This window comes from Euleptes europaea, chromosome 1 (genome assembly GCF_029931775.1).
Source record: "Euleptes europaea isolate rEulEur1 chromosome 1, rEulEur1.hap1, whole genome shotgun sequence".
NCBI classification, from domain to species: domain Eukaryota; kingdom Metazoa; phylum Chordata; class Lepidosauria; order Squamata; family Sphaerodactylidae; genus Euleptes; species Euleptes europaea.
Window position 1 is genome coordinate 56,347,531 of NC_079312.1, and position 19,506 is coordinate 56,367,036.

Consider the following 19,506-nt stretch of genomic DNA (forward strand, 5'->3'; position numbering starts at 1 on the left):
AACTATAATAAATCTGTGAATCTTTAATATGACACAAGAACCTTTGTTGATTCTGATGCAACAGACCAACACAGCTATTCCTCTGGAGTTGGTTAGCTAAGAGACCACACAGATATCAGAAGCAAGATTTGGGGGAGGTAAGAGAGACTGATGCCCGATGTCTGTTCTCCCACACTTACATACAAAGTCTGCAAAGCCAGAAGGTAGATAAAGCCATAAAGCAGATGTGGAGATAGTAAGCATCTTCTCAAAAAGTGTCTGTTGATTCTCTAAAGGCAAGAAGCTCTTTGAGGAGTGGGGCACCAATTCAAGTTTCCTAGCCTCCAACAAGCCTTCTGTGCCATGTTCATAAAAAAATGGAATCACTGTGTTATTCAGCAGTTCTGATTCTTCCTCACATCCTCCTGAGAATTCTATTTTTACAGAGTTCACTCGGGATGTGTTTAATTAGCAGCTGCAATTAACAATCTGCAACTGAAGTATTTGGTAGTATTAGTCCCCAGAGAGTGCCAGTTTAATACTAGTCTTCTTGGGCACTTTCTTATTTTGCCCGCTCAACTTCTAGAGGCAGACTTACTCTTTAATGTTCCTGGGAGACTATCTAAAGATGCCTGCTGCAATGTATCTAGAAAAAGTGCAGCAGTTATCGCACACTGATATGGTTGACAGTAAGACCAGTTATTAGGCAAGCAGGATAGAAGGGACATAAAGGGTTCTGCAGCTTTAGAATGGCATGTAGTCCACAGAACTGACTACTTTCCAGGCCTTCCAGCACTCCAGATCTATTAGATGTCATGCTGTGCCATATCTAGGGTTGCCAAATCCAGCCTGAAAAATTCCCGGAGATTTTGGAGGACTGAGTTTAGCCATAGTCTACATAGTCAAAGCTGCCATTTCCTTCAAAGGAACTGATCTCTGGAGTCAGGGGTGGACAGGGAGGAAAAAACAGCCCTCAGAAAGGGCCCTCCCCTTTGTGGATGGAAGGAGAAAGAGCCGGCTTGCCTCGACCAGCCTCACTCCAGGCAAGGCTTGACCATGCTGGACACAGCCTTCCCATGCTAGGCAGCCTCTCTGGGATCTGTTGGTAGCAAGAGGCAGAGCTGAGTGTCATCTGCATATCATCTGCATATTGGTGGCAGTGCAGTCCAAATCTCTGGCTGACCTTTCCCAGCAGCTTTACATAAATGTTGAAAAGCATGGGGGACAAGATGGAACCTTGGGGAACCCCAAAGGCCAAGGGGCACAGCAGCAGTCCCCCAGCACCACACACCGAAACCTACCCTTGAGGTAAGACTGAAACACTGTAGAACTCCCAGTCCTAAACTCAAAAGGCCATCCAGAAGGATACCATGACTGATGGTATCAAAAGCCACCAAGAAGTCCAGGAGAATTAATCAGGTCACCCTGCCCATTTCCCCCTCCCAATGCATGTCATCCACCAGGGTGAACAAGGCCATTCCAGTCCCATAACCAGGCCTGAAATCAGATTAGTACGGATCTAAACAATCTGTTTCATTCAGGAATCTCTGAAACTTGCCAGTCACCACTCATTCAATCACCTTGCTCAAGAATGGTACATTTGAGACCTTATAACCCTTATCAACAACAAAGCTAAGATCTGGCGTAGCACCAAGGGCAGTCTGAATGATTTCGGGGTCCTGGGCAAAAGTCAAGGGTGGAGCCCCAGAATCACTGGGTGTTCTGGTGGAGCAGCTTCAGTCCCCCACCTTCAATATGGAGATGGTAATAGGAGCCTACTTTACGAGGTTATTGTAAGTATTACTGTGATAATATATGCGATGCTATTTGAATATTGAAACAGCAATATAAATATCAAGCGCTATTATTAATATACCTGACATTTAAGTATGAAGTTTCTGACTACATAGATGATGAAAATATCACAGCAGGGGAACAAGCAGGATTAAAGGAAGTTTATAGCACAATTAAATTTGTTCTATATTCCAACATCCAGTATTGGCATATGTTGCACTTATATATGAGTAAATGTTTGCTGCTGCTGTAGACCTCATGGTGACCATGATTTTGTCAGTGAAAACTGGGCAAAATAGATTACAGAGAAATTAGAGTAAAATATATATATATAAATCTCAAGCCCCAAAGCCAGGGTAGGGAAAAAGAAACATACAGAAATTCTTAGACCTGATAAAATCATTCCAGTCTTTGCCTTATTTTACATTTAATTCCTTTTATATGTGAGGTTATAATGGTTTTCACTACAGATCCCTTCCCCATCCCACTCTAAAGTGAGTTCTTGGTTTATATATGCCGCAATACGGTTCTCTTCTTACTTGCCTTTGAAAGGAACGTGAGACCAGTTGGCTACTACCAGAGAAAAACCTTATGGTTAATTGCGATATGGCCAAGAGTCACTGTTCTTTAAATTTAAAAAGCTCCCATCCTGAAAATACTCACAGGAAAGTGATAGACACCAGATAAAGCACCTCAATACATTCTCTTATTTAGGACTATCTTTCTCCAGGATAGATAGCTGCTCTGAGACTCAGAATGTTTCTGATAGCAAGATTAAGGCAGGCTGCTGTGCCAATGCTGTTTTCAGATTCGCTAGAGCTATATGGAACCAATTTGGTCCAGCCAGCAATTAAAGTGCTCCAAGCAGAATTGCAAGGTCAGCTGCTATATGAATCTGAAAGCTGAAGCTCTAAACTAGAGTCTGACATAGATACAGTCCAGAATAACTTCTTAAGGGTGCTATTAGCTCATTTAATTCCACCCTTAGGGCTTCGGAATCTAAGCTGAAAATAGGACATTCTGTTTACACGTGTGGACTGTATTAGTAAGGTATTTTACCTCGAACCTGGTACACACATTGTGCACATCAGGGGGATGACGCTGAGAAGCACAAGCACACATACAAACGCAGCAAGTTATTTCCATCCTCTGCTATAGCATTTACGTACTGCGTCCCATGATGAGGCACCATCACATGGTTAGTTTCCAGGCAATCAAAAGCAACCAGTAAAGTGGGCCAGGGGAAAGGAAATTAACAAGGGTGATGATACCACACCACAAGAAGAGCAAATCTAAATGTTAGGCAGAAGAATTCCTCACAAGGATGCAATTTCTAGCGGCACGGAACATCTACATAAGAACATAAGAAAAGCCCTGCTGGATCAGACCAAGGCCCATCAAGTCCAGCAGTCTCTTCACACAGTGGCCAACCAGGTGCCTCCAGGAAGCCACAAACAAGATGAGTGCAGCAGCACCATCACCATTAGGGCCAAACTCAGTGCAATGATAAAAGTACTGTAAATGGAGCTCCCAGCATTTTTTTTTTAATAGCAGAAGCATATTGCATACCCAGCATATTGCAGGCCCAGTTTGGCTCTGAACAGTGATGGAAAGGGGAGGATTGAGCCTCTCCCCTGTGCTATTTTTCTGTCCTGAAATGGCCCTGTACAGCTGCTATTTGCCCTGTTGCTATAATGATACGGGTAGCTGTATGTTTGCCCCAACAGGGCAACAAGCAGTTCACCTGGGCCATTTCAGGTTGCAGAAACAACCACAAGGGAGATATTTAAATCTCCATATCATCCTGAGCGAACTAAGGACCTCAAGTGCCTGCTATTTAAAAAAACAAAACAAGAGACTGGGAGCTCCCTTGATGGATCTGCCAGAATCATCTGGATTGGTCCTTAAACGATGACTCTATCAGGGATGCTGTGCTTCATTGTGCAGGGATTTTCATGTCCAATTAAAGTGAGGTGTTTGCCTCCTTAACCTAACATAAACCTTTGGGATCAAAGCAGTGAAACAGTGGGTTTTAAATGCAGCCAAAGAACTTATTCTAGTACACATTGTCTAAACATTCCTCCTCAGTGTGCAGACATGGCTACCAAAGGCCTGAATATGTATTTCAGCAACTCTCTTTGAAACCTTTTGAGACTATTGAGTAGGATATTAATTTCATCTGTAATGTCAGATACCAGTTACAGGGATAAAGGACTGCAATAATTTGCTCGCTTCCATGAATTAGGCCCAAGATCTGCATCATTATTTACGTGTGCATAATTGTTACACTCCATGAAGTGAGAAATAGAGCCAACATTTCTTTTAAAATGACAGACACTTCAAACAGTTATCCAAACAAAGACAAACAGCGGTCCTTTTTTCCTACCACTCAGATGAGTAACATATTGCTGTGCATGTTCATTTTGCTAATGTTAATGTCCAACAATGACCGGGGCATCTTATTTAATATTTATTGCATTTTACAGGGATAATCAAGACCATCAATTCCCCAAAAAGCTACACACTGTCCTGTGCCAACTGTTTGTGTGTAAACTACCATCAAGTCACAACAGACTTAATGGTGACCTCATAGGGTTTTCAAGGCAAGTGATTAAGAAGGTGGTTTGCCATTGCCTTCCTCTGCAAAGTCTTCCTTGATGCTCTCCCATTCAAGTACCGACCCTGCTCAGCTTCTGAGATCTGATGAGATCGGGTTATACTATACCATTCCACACACTCCTGTGCCAAGTAGGCATGCTCTAATCCACACACGGTAACAAAAAAGGAATTCATTGAAAGAGCTGAAGGTAGGGTTGCCAACCTCCAGGTACTAGCTAGAGATCTCCTGCTATTACAACTGATCTCCAGCCAATAGAGATCAGTTCACCTGGAGAAAATGGCCGCTTTGGCAATTGGACTCTATGGCGTTGAAGTCCCTCCCCTCCCCAAACCCCACCCTCCTCAGGCTCCACCCCAAAACCTCCCACTGATGATGAAGAGGGATTTGGCAACCCTAGCTGGAGGACATGAGGTGGAAGAGAGAACAATCCCAAGAAGAGCAGGGCAGCAGAGGGTAGTGCTGTTGGGGTTGGGAAGCAAAGCCTAAGGAAGTCTAGGAAGCTGATTGCAAGGAAAAGCACGCTAACCCCACACACTGGCTCTCTAAAGGTCTTCCAACTTCTCCTTCCCCCCTCCCAAAAGCGATGGTAATGACTGGGGACACAATGCCTGTTTTTGCATTCACATTCCTTGCTGATGTTGCTAAGTATTGTCAAGGGGGCAGTGGAGGGAGGTTTCAAGAGAGAATCTTTCCTTCAAAGCAATAGGATGCTGATCGTTGCTGGTGCATATATAAACATTTTTATTTTCTTTGGAAAAAGGACATTGGGGAGACTGCCAAAGCTTTCCCCCTCCCATTCATCAGTTTTTGCTATATAGAAAGGTACAAGGGGGGAGAAATAGGAGGAATCAATGGAGGAAATTCAGATCACCAGCCCATGTTCTACATTAGGTGTGGTAATAACACTCTACCACTTCACACCTGAAAGGATAACACTGTAGGTTCATCACATATTCATATATCAGCATTTAAAAATAACAAGGAAAGCACCTGAATGTTGTCAGGGTTCTGAATAATCAAGGGCCATTTATGCATGGCTGTTTCCTCATGGTCACCCCGCTGACTACTTCAGGCTTTGCCTTGATTATGCATGCATTTTCCGAGGTTGCCTAGCTCTCCCCTAACGTTTCCGGACATTTTGCCCATCTTTTCTGGAGAATTTTACCTTGGGTTTGACGCTCTCTTGATGCACACTTTTCTCATCCGAATTCTCAAAACTCTATGCATGGAGGCCTTTTGACCCAAAGAAATTCCAAGAGTACCTTGCAATTAATTATGCATCCCCAGATCAGTGTTTGGGGGTGGGGGGGGGGAAGCAGCTCCATCCATTCTTAGAGATCTGCAAATGCTGCTTAATTGGCCAGAGAGAACGCATTTGCGAGTGGGGGGAAATGAACCTGCAAACACTGTTTAACTGAAGAATAAGAAGAGTTGGCTTTTATATGGTGACTTTCTCTACCACTTAAGGAAGAATCAAACTGGCTTACAATCACCCTCCCTTCCTGTCCCCGCAATAGACACCCTGTGAGGTAGGTGGGGCTGAGAGAATGTGACTAGCCCAAAATCACCCAGCTGACTTCATGTGTAGGAGTGGGGAAACCAATCCAGTTCAGCAGATTAGCCTGTGCCGCTCATGTGGAGGAATGGGGAATCAAACACAGTTCTCCAGATCAGAGTCCACTGCTCTTAAACACCACACCACTCTGGCCAGAGAGAACACGTTTGGAGGTGGGGAAAACAGATCTGCAAATGCTGCTTAACTAGTCAGAGAAAACGCATTTGGGGTAGGGGAAAACAGATCTGCAAACACTGCTTAACTGGCCAGAGAGAATGCATTTGGGAGTGAGGAGAAATGGATCGGCAACTGCTTCTTAAGCTAACCAAAATGGCTTCTAGGGAAGGAGTCAGATGAAGGAGGGTGAATGGGCAGGGTGGAGAAACCCGAGCTTAACCATATACACACAAATGGCATTGATTTTCAGCAAGTTGAGCTTGGATCAGACTTTAAATTCATGCCAAAACTGCATTGGGAAAACCCGAGGAAGGTGGGTAGGAGCGAGGTGAACTCTGAGGGAGGGAAAAATCATGCATAATTCCAATGAAAAACCAAGTCAGACCGGTGGAGAATGAGGGTCAAAGTACCCATGCATAAAAGGCCTGGATTCGTATTTAGCCAGCATCCAGAAAACCCAGGCAAAACTCACAGAAAGAGCAGGGCGACCTCTGACAGTTGGAAAACACATGCATAATCAAGGCAAAGCCCAGAAGTAGTCGGTGGGGTGACCACGAGGAAACAGCCTTGCATAAATGGCCAAGGAGTGAACAAATGGTGCCATTAACAGAGAAAAGGGCTAGTATAGATTGGTCCTTTTTTGGATAGAGCTGTTTTCAAATGCTGACATAAAAGCTAATACCGAAAGTAATCAGAGTGTACTGTAAAGTTCCTCTCTGAGATCTTACTTTAGCAGGCATAAAGAAAGAAGCACGATATTACTTTTTTCTAATAAATGACTTTCTCTCACCCCCTACGCTGTAATCAGCTAACATCTCTGTCCCCAGCTAAAGAACCCTTCTCTAATATCACACTCACATCTTCGCTGTTTACCAAGTCATGGCAGTTTTCTTCTTAATATGAGCCCTTGTCAAGGAGCGCCCACAGTTAATCTTGCCATTCCACTTAACACTGCCTGCAAAGCCTCAATTCCATTTTTCATAAAGGTTTGTATGAACAAATCTCTTTCCCATTAATCCCATACCTCCCTTCAGATTCTGTACATGCATCTCTGCACAAAGCAGCCCTTTCTACCATCTGCAGTTAAAGGAGGATTTAGGGATGACAGAATCCTCTTGAACATGGGACGCTCTGATTGATATATATATATATATATATATATATATATATATATATATATATATATATATATATATATATATATAACACAAATACATAAAAGGAAGCTATCAAGAAGAGCACTGCCAAGGAATCCCATGGGCTCAGAAGTGTCTTGTTTAATAAAGGGATGGACTTCTCCAAGTTGGCTGAAACCACTCAGCTCAGTATGAGCCAACACTGATAACATCTTCTGTTTGACTTCTACTATGAACCAAAGAATAACAACCCAACCATGAAATCCTAAACAGCCCACTGACTTCAACAGAAAAATATAACTATACATAGGAATTGCATTGTAAAACTATAACCATTTAACACGGGGAATTTTGACACCTTCTAAGATTAGGCAGGTGGCAACCGGGACAGAGCCTTCTCGGTCATGGCACCAAAGCTCTGGAACTCTCTCCCCAGGGAGATGCATCTGTCCCTTCTGTTGCCATCTTCAGCCAGTGGATGAAGACTTTTTCATTACCTCAGTGATCCCTCCTTCCTGACCAATATTTTGCTTGTTGTTTTTATGTCTTTACGTACTCTAACTCTGGTTTTAATTGTTTTAAAGATATGTGTTGGGGGGTAGTTTTAAAATGTGATTTTATCATATGTGTTTTAAATAGTTAGCCACCTTGGTGGCCCTTGTGAAGGCTGAAAGGTGGGATACACATTTCATAAAATAGAAAAAATATAATATTTAATCAGCAAAAAAAAAAAACAACTCTGCAAAAGTATCATAACTAATGTTTTGTTCCTTAGTCAATTAAGGCTCAGATTTAGGAGTCTGCAGATGCTGATATACTGTAAACAACTGGGATGGTTATGAACTAACTAATGCAATGGTAGCAGAGAAGTCACATTTCTTTGCCACTGCCACCGCTGATTCATAGGCCTTCTAGTGGCCCCTATAGCACTTTCTGGGGTTTGCCACTAGGGCTCATATAAACAAACTACCATGCTTCCAGGGCATTCTCCTTTCTAGCACCTCTGCCACTATGACGTCTTACGCACATCAAGTTAAACACAGTTCTTTCCAAGACACATTGTGCTGTTCTGAAGCAGCTACTGCCTCCAAAACATGGGGTTCTACAACTCTCTTTCACCCTGCCAAACCACCTTAGCACATTTTCATTCAGCTCTACTCGCTTAAAGCTGCTCCTCCTATCTGCACTGTTTTTGCTCTGCAAAGGTCCCTAAACCAGCAGCAGTGATCGCTAAATGCCAATATACCTGTGAACAAGTGGTGACCAATGGCAAGGAAATGCTATTTCCCTCATGCCCTTCTTGTAAGCTTCCGCGAAGCATTTGGCTGGCTAACTTTGGAAACTGAGTACTGGACTCAATGAAGCCAAGTAACATGCCCAACAACACACATTGAGAACAAAGCAGAGGTGGGTTCAAGCCCCAAACATAAAAAAAACCTCAAAGCAATTCACCTTCAGTTCATTTATTCCAAACATGTTCCCTCTGTCCTCAAAAGACCCCTCTATATGGTCCTCTTACACCCAGGACTCTTCTTCAGTGAAGCCTAATCCTCGAGTTGAAAAAAGCGGGGTTTAGAGCAAAGAAGGTGTGAAAAATAAAATGGGTCACTGATGCTCAGCCAGCACCCATCAATACAATACTCAACCCATAGGGTTGCCAACCTCCAGACAGTGGCAGGAGATCTCCTGCTAATACAACTGATCTCCAGCCAATAGAGATCAGTTCACCTGGAGAAAATGGGTGCTTTGGCAATTGGACTTTATGCCATTGAAGTCCCTCCCCTCCCTAAACCTCTCCCTTCTCAAACTCTGCCCCAAAAACCTCCCACCAGTAGCGAAGAGGGACCTGGCAACCCTACCAGTCCAGCCCAGCCTGCATCCTCCACTCCATTATCTCTCCAGGCTCTTCCGCCTGACAGTGGTGCAGGTGTCAGGGTAGTACACTGGTTTCTGTCATAAGGGCAAGGGGTGAACATTTCAGGGTCTTACTTGAACAAAAAAATCCTCATCATTATATCAAACCTTTCTCAGTACCTTTATCAGCTTTTTATTGCTTTCAGTAGGGCTGTGACCCACCAAGCCAAATGAAGCCACCAGCCTCATATTCTGACCTACAAAGTATCTGACAGCCCTCCACTATTGAGTTTTTGCAAACTTGAGCATACAAAGGACTATTGAGTATCTAGGAACACATACCCAAGGAATTATTAACTTTCTAAGATTTTTTAGCCAGGACAATTTTACTTCTTAAGGTAAAATGTGCCAACCCTTCCAAGACTTTGGGGACACTATCAGATCATCACCTATTTTCCTACTGCTGAATCTCAAACTATCCTATAAGAATCTCTTACTTTGTTCCATTAACTTCACAGCTGCATTTGTACTGCTGCTTCATTTGAAATATACAGTTTTCACTTGGGAGATAATGATATCAGTTTTTTTCTATGTTATCAAAGTTATGCCTATCTTTACCCTCTTAATACAAAGTTTACCTGTAGTCTGACTGCATAACATACATTAATATAGGGAGGCAGGATATTACTAGAAGTTTAAGTGAAAGTTTTTATAATATTAAGGATGCAAAAGTATACCTGATAGATTCAGTGTCACAAAGGTAGCACACTGACATTTTGGTGTACAGACTGGATTATGGGTGTGAATGGCCATTGCCAAAGATCAGCAACTCAGGCTCTAAAACAAGATTTTATTTAACAATGAATGAATTAATGAATGTAACACCATGAATATTTTTTCATTTTAAACCACATCAGAATTTTATTTTAAAACACATTAACAGTTTATCACCTCAGTGTTCTTATTTAAACATATTGCACTACAGGCTCAATAATAGAGAATATGTATAAATATTAAGGCACTATAAATAAAAAGTATAGCAGGTACACTGCTTTCCCCATCCATCATCTGTGTTATATGTTTTAAAACCAATAAAATAAAAGGGCCTGCTGGAGTGGAGTGGGGTGGGGAGAAAGCTGTGCGCCTCATCCCGTTTCGGTTTTGTCCATTTTGCCTGCCTCTCATTCGTGGGTGCTCTTGGGCCTGGATTGCAAACATTCTGCACACTTGTGTTCTTGCCCTGCTTTGTTATGGCTGCCACTCTCCCACATTTCTCCACCCAATGCAATGAGAGAAAAAATAATAACACAGAGAAGAGGTGTTCGTCTCGATCCTTCATGGCTTGTCTTCCAAGAGTTGCCCATATGCCTGCCTGCTTGCCTGTCTCCCAAAGCTGAATATGTTAATTTCTATTAATTAGATTGCAAAAATCCTTCACACATTCTCACACTGCTCCCTGGGAACTATATTTCAATAAGTTCCAAGTACAGTCAGTAGGATGAAAGGTGCTGACTGATAACTCCCACCAATTGCACAAGTGCAGAAGTAGCACATGTACTCAAAATATAGCTGTTTTTAAAGAACGCATTACCTGCCTATCATGGCCTTGGGTCATATTTAATCCAAGCTAGCCAGAAATTATGTGCATGCACCTGGAGTAGCTACCCAGCATGCTGAATGTTACCACTAATAATAATTAGCATTTATGTAGCACTTTAAAGAGCTCCAATATATGCTTCGCATATATTATCTCAGTAATTCATAAATGAACCTATAAAGGCAGCGCAAATTTTTCCTAGTATTCCTTTTGATGTGAAAAACTAGCAATACTAACCCAGCCTTAAAGTTATGGTTGCCACAGGCCTGAAGAAAAATGTCCCTTTAATAGAGGCTTAATGTGTGGAAAGGGAAAACTGAAGTTTTTCATGTCATGGCAGTGAACAACATGACCTGGTATATGGTGGTGGAAACTGCCGTCAAGTCACAGCTGACTCATGGCAATTCCTTACGGTTTTCAAGGCAAGAGAGGTTCAGAGGTGGTTTGCCATTGCCTGCCTTTACCTGGTAAATAGCAGCCTATTCAGCCTCTGTTAAAGAGACAGGATATTTTTCTCCAGGTCTGATGACCACCCTAGTTAAATGCCCTACTTACTCCAAACACCAACCATAGACGGTACATTTCCAAATTAAGGTAGGGGACCAGGCAGCTGCAACTCCTCTGCCCCCTTCACTCCTGTATCTTCCAGCACACTCCCTCATCTTCTGTGAAGCACACTTGAAGGTCTGTCTGCCATAGATACATAAGAAAGGCCATGCTGGATCAAACCAAGGTCCATCAAGTCCAGCAGTCTGTTCACACAGTGACCAACCAGGTGCCCCTAGGAAGCCCAGAAACAAGACAAGTCCATCAGCATTGTCCTGACTGTGCTCCAAAGCACCTAATATAATAGGCATGCTCCTCTGATCCTGGAGAGATAAGAGAAGGGAGGAGGGATGACAGGAGCAGAGAAGGACCAGGCAGGGACACCTGGTCTCCAGCCCACTGCACATACCAAGAGATAAGAGGTGGCATCCCTAGTGTCATTTTGCTAAAGAACATGGTGACCTGGCCCCAAGGATAGGGTTGCCAGGTCCAGGTTGGGAAATAGCTGGAGATTTTGGGGGTGGAGCCTGAGGAGGATGGGGTTTGGGGAGGGGAAGGACTTCAATATGGTATAATGCCATAGAGTCCACCTTCCAAGGTGGCCATTTTCTCCAGGTGAACTGATCTCTGTCCCTTGAAGATCATCTGTAATAGTGGGAGATTGCCAGTCACCACCTGGAGGTTGGCAACTCTACCCAAACCCCACCTATTTGGAGCTTATGAAAGCTATTCTGCAGCCCAGGCAGGTTGAAAACTGACTGAGCAAACAGCTTATTGGCTCTGCAGGGGAATTAGAAACATGTCCTTTGATAGGCCACCAAACCAGCTGGGAAACAGAGGTGACCCATCTTGACAGTGATTTGAGCACACAGAGACCACCCCACTGTTACAAATGAAACCAGGAGCACAACACAAATGCAAAAAAAAAAATAAAGAGCATGCTTTTCAAGCTAGGAATGTGGTCTCAGCCACAAGCAAGTAATTACCAGCAAAGTCACAGATGTGCCCAACCACATAAGCAGGTGAAAATGTGATTGTGATGGGGTGTGATCACACTCCCATCACCCTCCTGAGCTCTTCCCCAGGAGAGTTTGGGGATAATTTGCACAAGGAAGATTTAAGCAATTTGTCCTTCAGAGGCCTTTTAAAAAGGAGATTGGGGGGGAGAGCTAACAAGGAGCTCTGCTGTCAAAGGCAAGAGCCATGGTCATTGTCAAAAGGGTGACAATGGCATCTAACCAAAATGGGAAGCTTGCTGAAGGGAACTCCAAGATGCAGAAGAACATGTTCTGTTTCCAGCTTCAAAAGGAGGAGTGGGGAAGAGAACTGTTGTGCAAAGGTAGAACGTCATCTTAACTGTGATTCTGAATAACCTCTACCTCGGTCAATGTCACATAACTAAGACAAAAAAATTGCTCACAGCGAAAAAAGGGATTTTATGTCCAAGGAAGGATTTCCCCACTGTTCTTTCTTGCAACTAATCTGTTATAATGTCCTTTCCTGTCCTCCCTTCTGTACAGGGCAGGCTGGCTTATACTCATGGCAGGAAAAACTGCTAAACAGTATTTGTCTTCATCAAACGGGTACTGGAATCAATCTTCTGTGCCAAGCTATTGGTTTCATGCTTCAGGCTCAAAAAGAACTAACATTCAGTGTTTATAGAAAGAGGTCATAACTGGCTCTCTCTGAGTACTGTTGATTCTCTATACAACAGGGTGGGCCAGAGATTTAAAGAGTAGCATTGGTTGGAGGGAGAACTGATTCCTGTCCCTACAAGATATGTTCCTCCTCATAACCACTTCTCTCAATCTGTTTTTCTCCAGAAGGGGGTTACTTTTTACCTCAGAAAGCCAGCAAGTGAAAAACAGCTGAGAAGAAGCAATTTCTGAGTGGAGAGTGCAGATTCACCTCTACCCACCATGTTCTACAGCACAATCCTAAAGAGAGTTACTCCAGTCTAAGCCCATTGAAATTAATAGGCTTAGACTGAAGTAACTCTTCTTAGGATTGTACTGTAAGTCTCTGAGTCTTCCTCTCTCTTTTGCGAATTGGCAATGACCCACTTCTGCCTCCAACAATCCTCGGCAGTCTAGATGGGGAATGGAAATGTAATCTAAGAAAACATGAGTTCAAGCACTGGTAGTCTGGTATCCAAAAGTCTACTCTAAAATGGCACTGTTAAAGCAAGCTCAACAGGATTTTTTTTAAAAAAAACACTAATAGCCCCTGGTGAATGTACATATTTACTTTTATCTTAAATTTGAAATATGTCTGTAGGCTGGATTGTCTCTTCCCAAACTACCATAAGTAAACCTCATAACAACATGAACTTGTTACCTTAAGTAAGGTAAAGGTCCCCTGTGCAAGCACCGGGTCATTCCTGACCCATGGGGTGATGGCATATCCTGACATCTCCAAGGCAGACTTGGTTTGCGGGGTGGTTTGCCAGTGCCTTCCCCAGTCCTCTTCCCTTTACCCCCAGCAAGCTGGGTACTCATTTCACCGAACTCGGAAGGATGGAAGGCTGAGTCAACCTTGAGCCGGCTACCTGAAACCACATTCCATCGGGATCGAACTCAGGTCATTATCAGAGCTTTTGACTGCAGTACTGCAGCTTAACACTCTGCGCCACGGGGCTCCTCTGCACCACTTGTTACCTTAGCCACATAAAATTTGTTGTTAATATATAGGAACTAGGGCTGTCGATTCGGTTCATCCCGAACTGAAAAACAGCCAAATTTCCCCTGATTCGGCGGTTTTTAGTTCGGATGAAACCGAACTCAAAAAAGGCAGGAAAACGGGGAGCCGAATTCAGTGATTTCGGGATGTTCGGCGAATAAATTCAGCAAATTCGGGGTTCAGTGCAGCAGCATAACCGTCAGTTAGTAAGCAGCATTCTCCCGTGGCCAATCGGTGGCCAAGCCGGGTCTTCTTCTGGCCAATCAGTCACGATTGAGTGCATGAGCCCAGCTGCTGCGTGGCCCGGGAAGAGAAAGAGAGAGTATCTGTTTGTGTGTGAGAGAGATCCCACTTGGGGGGGTGGGGGTGCGTGTGCACATTCGAGCCATTCTGTGGCTGCAGGGGGCGCATTTTTGGGGGTAGAGCCCCCAAACTTTCAGCATAGCTTCAGAGGACCCTTCTTGCAAGAACCCCCAAGTTTTGTAAAGATTGGGTCGGGGGGGCTGAGATATGGGCCCCGAAAGGGGTCCCCCCTCCTTAATGTGCATCTCTGACAATGGGGGTTTGCAATTAGCAGAGCTTGCCGCCCACGCCCAAAGCTCCCAGTCCCAACAAACAGCTGAGCTGCGGGGAGCAAGGGCGGGCAGGTGCAAAGAAGATGGAACAGAAGACATCCACAGTAAGACCAGTTTTGGGGCTTTTCTCTATACTTTTTCCCGTGTGTGTGTTGGGGGGGGGGAAGCAGAGTCTGTGTGTGTGTGGGGAGGGAGCAGTTTCTGTGGGTGGGGAGGGAAGCCAAAGGGGGCTTTCGCTCGTTCTGCCTGGGGTGTGTGTGCCCCCTCGAGTCTCTCTCTCCCTGGTTTGAGGGGGGAGGCTTCAGTTGTGTGTCCTCAGGTTTTCCCTCATTCATAAGATTGGTTAGGTCTACTTTGATGCTTGCTCAAAACTGGTTTTCAAATTGTGACTTAAAGAATGCATTTGCCTGGTCCCGAGTCCAATGCAAAAGGGGAAATTCCACCCCCTCCTGCTCCTTTAGCGTGCCTCTGTCCCTTTCCATGGTTTGCAAACTCCCAGGCATCACATGTTGCTTTGCATGGTTGCAAACGTGTTGATTTGTGTTGTTTTGCATGGTTTGCAAACTTCTTCGCACCTGCCCCGCCCTTGCTCCCTGCAGCTCAGCTGTTTGTCGGGGCTGGGAGCTTAGGGAGTGGGCGGCAAGCTCTGCTAATTGCAAACCCCCATTGTCAGAGATGCACATTGAGGGGGGACCCCTTTCGGGGCCCATATATCAGCCCCCCCGACCCAATCTTTACAAAACTTGGGGGTTCTTGCAAGAAGGGTCCTCTGAAGCTACGCTGAAAGTTTCAGACCTTTCCCCAAAAAAATGCCCCCCCCCAGAGCCGCAGAAAGGCGCGATTGTGTTTTTAATGGCTTTATTCGGCCGAATTTTTCCCCGAACTCCGGATCTCATGCCGAATTGTACGGACCCGAAGTGGGGGAGTTCGGACTTCGGCATTTCCCAAATAAAAATGGACCGAATTTTTCCAAATCCGAATTTTACTGAATTTATTTTTCAATAGCCCTAATAGGAACTGGCCTAAACGTATTTTAAACTCTTTGAGCTAGGGTTGTTAGGCTTGTGCCTGGCAATCCTGAGAGCTTTGGGCGTAGGAAGGGAAAGCCAGGTGTCACTGTACTGAGCAATACTCTAGGAATTCCACCAATAGAGACTGGGAGAGTTCCTAAAGTGTCCCTTGATGCAGTAACGTTGTTTCTGGGCAACCCATCAGAAGTGATGTTTCCATGTGTTGTGTAATGTTGTCCCACACACACCGTGAGCAGAGAACACAATGTTCCAGTTTTTGTTATTTTTAACTCGCCCTTCCTCCAAAGTGATCAAGGATGGTATACATGATTTTCCTCTCCCCCATTTTACCCTCAGAACAACCCATGTAAGACAGGCTAAACTATGTTTGTGTGTGAGAGAGAGACTGGTCCAAGCTCATCATGGATGAGTGGGGATTTAATCCTGGGTTTATCCTAGTCCTAATCACTACACCAGTATGGTACCTCTGCTTGAGTCCTGGAACAAGGACCTCAAGAGAATAATGCCTTTGACCAGGCTTGCTACATTGAGGGAAATGGACAGAGAGCCTAGAAACATGATCATTAATCATTTGTACCTTGTTCTCTTTCCTAACACCTTTAGCAGGAAAATAAAGCAGTTGGCTATGCAATAAGAAAGGATTACAGTTTTAGGAAGGCTCCCATACATTTATCCTTCTGCAAAATGTGTGGAATGGAGTTGTTCAGGAAGGCTTTTTTTTTTTATAAAAAGAATAGGGTAGCAGACAAAAAGGAAATGTTCAGTAAAACAGAATTGTTTATTGCATGTTTTCATTTCACTGTTCTCTGGTTTTGTAATGCAGTTTTATGGCAGTGTGTGTTGTATGTATTATACTAGCCTTCTATGTACTCTTTGCCCTCTGTACTCCTTGAGTCTCAACAAGAAAGGAAGACTATAAATGAAGTAAATAAATGTTTTTCTTTTATTTCTAATTGTTTGATTTCTGCTTTTTCCGCCACTTCAAATAAAGGTTTTATTTAAGGAAAGTAACAGATTGTTTGGTTATGCTTTTTCCCCTACAGCCCCATGAAGATTTATGATATACCACACTATATTCTAAATCTAAAGGGATCGTGGGGGGTGGGGGGAAGGCTGCTGTACTATGAGCTCAGAAGGAGTCCTCATTAGTTCCACAGTGCCCCCTTATTGGTGGGGAAAAGGAGGCATCTCTCTCTCTCTTGTATAAAAAAATGATACTTTAACCATTTATTTTGAGTAAGGGCAGCAGCTAATTGGCTACTACTCCTGGACTATCCATGCTGGCATCCTTGTGTGAAAACACTCTGTGGGAAGCTAACACTGTATCTTCCAGCATTTAACTTAAAATGCTTTCAAACACCCTTTTGGAAATGACTACATGTGGTCTTCCCAGAATATTCTGTGTATTGCTTAAAAGCAGAAAAGACCATCTGTGGACTGGTCACATGGCTTGTCACTCCCCTTCTCCATATTTTCCCCTATGTATTACCTTTTTAAAAGAAGTACCTGGGTGTTGTGCATGCATTGAACAGTATTTCTACCATACACTCCAAAAAACTCAGGTGGTTTTTTTTTAATCTTAAGGATAGTAGGCAGCTGAGCCTTAACATATGAGGAGCCCACTCACAAGAACAAGCTTCATACATATCTCCTCCATAAGGTGACCATAAGAAAGCCAACCTTTAGAAATGGAATAGTGATGTGGGTGTGTATTTATATAACTCAACCTTTTGTTTCCTTTCTGTTCCTCTGGTACATTTTAATCTACCCCATCCTCAGGGCAGAATGCATGCTTTCCCTTTCTCCTTTTTGTCCTCACAATAACCCTCTGAGATAGGCTAGGCTGAGAGTGTGACTTGCTCAAGATCACTAACCATGCTTCCTGTCAGAATGAGGATGTCAATCTGGGCCTCTGAGACACTCTAACCACTCTACACCACACTGGCTGTAACAAATAGCAGATAATAGTAATAATGCCCCAGAGCAGATATACTGAGTCAAGTCATTGGTCCACCTAGACCAGTACTAAAAGAATTTCATGTATTCATATGTACATGGCTGCACTCCAAACCCATCCCAGAACATTTACAGAGAGTTACCAAGACTATTAGCATGAACTAAGCAAAAGACTGATTTTCACATCCTAATTGAACACATTAAGCAGCCAATAATATGCTCTCCTGTTTGCATTAAGTTATTTGGCACTCCTACACAGACTTGCAAAAAAGACTGTTTGATACTCAGAGCAAATAAGAGCAAAACATTGGTTCTTGTAGGTTATCCGGGCTGTGTAAGAGCAAAACAGTTTACTTATACTGAAGGGAGAAAACCCCCTAACTTCTCCCTTTCACACTTGGAAAAAAGAAAACCCCAAAGAGGTTCCTGCTGTCTTTAGGGAAGCAGGCAACTATTTCACAAATTGTATATCTGAAATGACAGCATCCTTACCTTCGCGTTTCCTCCCACCCCCTTTCTTGAAACCAGCCTCTTGGATCGACTACTGGATGATATGCCTGAATGGGCTGAGACAGTCTGAAAATCGAAGGCTTCCCCAGGGTGCTGCTCCTGATGGAATTAGCAGCAGGAGCTGAAAGCTGCATACAGATAAACCTTCAAGAAGTAGGAAAAAAAGTTAAGAAGGAGGGGATAATGTAACATTTAGATCTGAATGGGATGGCGATTAGGATGCCAGGGTGTGCTCTCTGACATTGCAAGTCTCGCAATGTAAATAAATGAAAAATTAGCCTTTGAGTACTACATGCTACATGATTATATAACAAGCAATTAGGGAAGAAGATCATCATTAACACTTTAGAAGAAGAAGAGTTGTTTTTTTATATGCTGACTTTATCTACCTTTTCAGGAGAATCAAACCGGCTTACAATCTCCTTCCCTTTCTCTCCCCACAACAGATACCTTGTGATAGGGTTGCCAGGTCCCTCTTTGCCACCAGCAGGAGGTTTTTGGGGTGGAGCCTGAGGAGGGTGGGGTTTGGTAAGGGGAGGGACTTCAATGCCACTACACCACACTGGTTCTCATTTACATTTAAGACAACTAACTCTCACATCCATAAGGACTCCACAGGATTCTTGTTAACACCTGTCCAAGAACTATGAGTACGATCCTGCTCCCATTGAAGTGCTATAGCCTAACTTTCGTATTACAGAGCAGACAAGAATTTAGCCATACCATTTTGGTTGCTGCTGTCAAATGCTAGATCACAGTCCTAAACTCATTCACAAGGGTTTAAGTATCACTGCTGGAACAGTTCAGATTGTGCTGCAGGTATGGTTGCCAGGCCCCTCTTTGCCACCAGCAGGAGGTTTTTGGGGTGGAGCCTGAGGAGAGCAGGGTTTGGGGAGGGGAGGGACTTCAATGCCATAGAATCCAATGGGCAAAGCAGCCATTTTCTCCAGGTGAACTGATCCCTATCAGCTGGAGATCCGTTGTAATAGCAGGAGATCTCCAGCTAGTACCTGGAGGCTGGCAACCCTAGCTGCAAGGCTGCAGCTCCTTTTCTCCAATATGGGGGCGGGGAGAGAAAGTTCTGGTTTGGATCTGCAGAACCTGAAGGACAGGTAGGTGAAGAAGAAAGGGCAGGGATGATAGGGAACCGAAGCAAGACAAGACCTGCAGCAGACTGAGATGGTGTAATCCTGAGGTGGCAGAGCTGAGTATGCCACTTCAATCTACAAATGGAAGAAGCCATTTGTTTTTAGAACTCTTCCCAAATTAAATAACTATGGAAATAAAAAAACAGCACATCAGAGAGAAAGGTTCTACTCCAGCCAACAACAAAAGGGCAGCCGCAAGAGACAGAGCCAACCACAGTATGTCAGGGAGTGAGCTTATGTATAACTCTATAGTAACTCTTCAGCATTTCAGGCAAAAGCTCTGCTTAACAGGAGACTTGACTGAATATATTGGTTAAAAATATTCTCTTTCATACACTCAGCTTACCTT